The sequence below is a fragment of the Canis lupus genome, chromosome 1 (genome assembly GCF_003254725.2).
Source record: "Canis lupus dingo isolate Sandy chromosome 1, ASM325472v2, whole genome shotgun sequence".
NCBI classification, from domain to species: Eukaryota; Metazoa; Chordata; class Mammalia; order Carnivora; family Canidae; genus Canis; species Canis lupus.
In genome coordinates, this window is record NC_064243.1 from 1,683,676 (window position 1) to 1,686,975 (window position 3,300).

Genomic DNA, 3,300 nt, shown 5'->3' on the forward strand with positions numbered 1-3,300 from the left:
TTTTTCTTTTAAATGGAGACGAGCGGCAGCGGCAGCCCCGGGGCCTGAGGGCCTGAGGGTCAGCCCGTGGCGCGGGCCCCGGCGGGCGGGGGCAGGAGCGCGCGGCGTGGGGCGGGGGCTGCGGCCGCGTCACCCAGGGCGGCGGACGAGGCCCCGCAGCGGCTCTGCCCACGCCGCCTCCCCGCCCTGCCCACGCCGCCTCCCCGCCCTGCCCACGCCGCCTCCTTGCTCTGCCCACGCCGCCTCCCCGCCCTGCCCACGCCGCCTCCCCGCCCTGCCCACGCCGCCTCCTTGCTCTGCCCACGCCGCCTCCCCGCCCTGCCCACGCCGCCTCCTTGCTCTGCCCACGCCGCCTCCCCGCCCTGCCCACGCCGCCTCCCCGCCCTGCCCACGCCGCCTCCTTGCTCTGCCCACGCCGCCTCCCCGCCCTGCACCACGCCCAGTCCCCCCGACCTGCCCACGCCGCCTCCCCGCCCTGCCCACGCCGCCTCCTTGCTCTGCCCACGCCGCTCCCCGCCCTGCCCACGCCGCCTCCCCGCCCTGCCCACGCCGCCTCCTGCTCTGCCTCCCACGCCGCCTCCCCGCCCTGCCCACGCCGCCTCCCTGCTCTGCCCACGCCGCCCTCCTTGCTCCTGCCCACGCCGCCTCCCCTGCCCTGCCCACGCCGCCTCCCCGCCCTGCCCACGCCGCCTCCCCCCTGCCCTGCCCACGCCGCCTCCCTGATCCTGCCCACGCCGCCTCCCCGCCCTGCCACACGCCGCCTCCCACAGCACGGAGCAGAGACACGTGCGGGCGCTCGGGGCGCGGCGGGGCGGCATCGTGGACTTCGGAGCAGACGCGCTGCAGCCAAGCCCCTGCCGGGGAGCCCGAGGCCGTCCTGGAGGCCAGGGTCGGGGTGGCGGGCCCCTGCGGCTCCCGGGGGGAGGGGGAGGGGAGGGGGAGGAGAGGGGGAGGGGAGGGGGAGGGGGAGCGGCCCCCCCTGCCCCCGGGTGACCGCGGCCGCGCCCCTCCGCCGGCCCCTGAGCGCCATCAGGCCCAGGGCCCCCCTGGAGTCCGGAACCGTCTGGTCTGGAGTCCGTCGCTTGCAGACGCCCCGCTCCCCAATCAGCTCCCCGTGGCAGGCATTGGGCCCGGGCTTTGCCCGCCCGCCCCCGCCGGGAGACGCGGTCGAGCCCTGCCCGCCCCCCCAGCCGCACGCGGGCCTGTGCCCCAGGCCGCCCCGCGCAGGTTCGAGCGCACGCGCCCCTTCTTCTAGCCGCGCTAAGCTTAGCGTCAGAGCCCGCTCACCACCCCGCACGTCAGAAAGCAGGAGGCAGGGGTCAAGCCGCCTGGATGCCCGGCGACCCGGCCCCTGCGGGGACTTCAGGACGAGTTGTGGGTGGGTGAGGCCTGCAGGCGGCCTGCGCGGCGCTCCGGTCAGGGGCCGGTCTGCCGCGGAGGCTGAGAAAGGCTTTTCTGTTGTGGGCATCACTGCTACTTACTTGTCGCCTCCAGGTTGGACCAGATGCCTTTAGAGGTACCTACCCCCTCGATCCCTTCGAGGTCCGTAAGCGCAGCCTGCAACACCTGCATTGCTTTGGAAAACCTGCCACTTTGCACCAGCCTGACTCTAAATAATTTTGTTAGCCTCCCCTCATGGGAGACTTGAACGCAAACCCAAGGTTGGTGTGCACCTGCTACAGGGTAGTCCGCCAGTAAAGGGTCACAGGTCACCCCGTCCCTCCCGGAACAGCTCTGCAACCCTCCGTCTGGGTGGGAGGAAAACCCAAGGGGAGACCAATGGGTGGATAACAGGAGACTGCATTTATCATACAGAACATACAAACCAGAGATAAAATCACTTATTCCTTTCTCTAATCTTACCCGAAATTGACTGATCCCGGTTCAGATTTGTTCTGGCCAAAGCAGCGGCGGCATCTTCTGGAAGCTTCCTTCCCTGCAGCCCGAGCTCCCCGCTGCCTGCACGTGGCTCCACCGAGTCTTCAGCGAGCCGCACCTTCAGTGACGACTTTGCCACTGGTGCGAAGACCCGCGGTGGATCCTTGTCCTGAGTCGCAGAGTTCCCAGGTGCCTCTCGGCCCGATGAGAACGCTCACCCTGCTGGCTTCGGGGAAGCGCCTCCCAGGGCAGCCGGGGTCAGGGCAGCCGCGTCGGGCTCTGAGGGTCGCTTGGCGGGAAGGCTCTGCTGTGTCACAGCCGCGGGGCGGGAGGGGAGGATGTGTGGGTGCTCCCGGTACCGAGCCACGCTGTAAGGCCCCCAGCGGGGCCCACAGAGCCCGGGTACCTCTCAGACGCATTCCCTTTGGAGATTCCTCTCCGTGACACTGTAGTGATATTTATAATTTCTGTGAGGCAGGAAAGGCCCCCCGGCACCCCCCTCCCCACATGCCCTGTGCCCTGGGCTCTGCATGCACGTCTCTCAATCTTTTCCCACATGTGACCCAAGGTCGGGTTTGGGGGGGTCAGAGAAGGCTGCCCCCTTCTCACCGGGAAGTAACAGAAGTTCAGGTCTGCCACATGAGCGCTGAGTTTCCCAGGCCGGCCCGGGGGGGGGGGGGGGGGGGGGGGGGCTTGGCGCCCCGCACCCCAGAAGACATGCTCCTTTCTGTTTATTTCTGCCTGAATTTTGTATTTCCTGCTTTCAAGCTCACCATTGCCAAGATATATTATCAACAGTTGCCTTGCTTCGCCTGCCCCAAATTTGATGATGTAACAGATGGTTCCCCAGCCAAGGCCGTATTTTTTAATGAAGAAAACATGTCTCGATTTCTCCAGAACAAGACAGAATAAGGAATAGGAAACAGCGAACGAATGACTGAGGATGTGGCCCAACGTCTTGTTTCCATCCATGCGACACGGTCTCATCCCTGGGGATGAGAGGGCACAGTTCCACTCCTCCTAGCACTCTTTCTTTAAAAATATTTTATTGGGGCGCCTGGGTGGGTTTCTCGTTAGGTGTCCAACTCTTGGTTCAGCTCAGGTTGTGATCTTGGGGTCGTGGGATCGAGCTCCATGTTGGGCTGGAGATTCTCTCCCCATCTGCCCCTGTCCCCCTTGCATCTGTGTGTGCTCTCTCGCTCTCTTTCAAATAAATAAATAGATCTTAAAAAATGAATAAAAAATATTTTATTGGGTTTGGGCTGAATTTCAATAGCTCACAAAGTCTGGACGGATGCCGACGTGAGGCAGCGAGCGGTGCTGGTGGTGTGTACCCGCTCTCCTGGTGAGCCGGTAGGTGGCCGTTGCTGGGCAACAGGTGGTGGCAGGACTCTCCGTACATTCGCTCTCCTCACAGGATGA

The 3,300-nt window shown here is 65.6% G+C and overlaps 1 long non-coding RNA gene across 1 annotated transcript; it reads left to right on the forward strand.

The window, feature by feature from the left end:
* The first annotated feature begins 1,392 nt into the window (after positions 1-1,392).
* Positions 1,393-3,073, forward strand: LOC112643800 (uncharacterized). Its single transcript, XR_003125905.2, has 3 exons — positions 1,393-1,661; positions 1,889-2,067; positions 2,647-3,073. It is a non-coding gene; the product is annotated as an uncharacterized LOC112643800 (long non-coding RNA).
* The last annotated feature ends 227 nt before the right edge of the window (positions 3,074-3,300 follow it).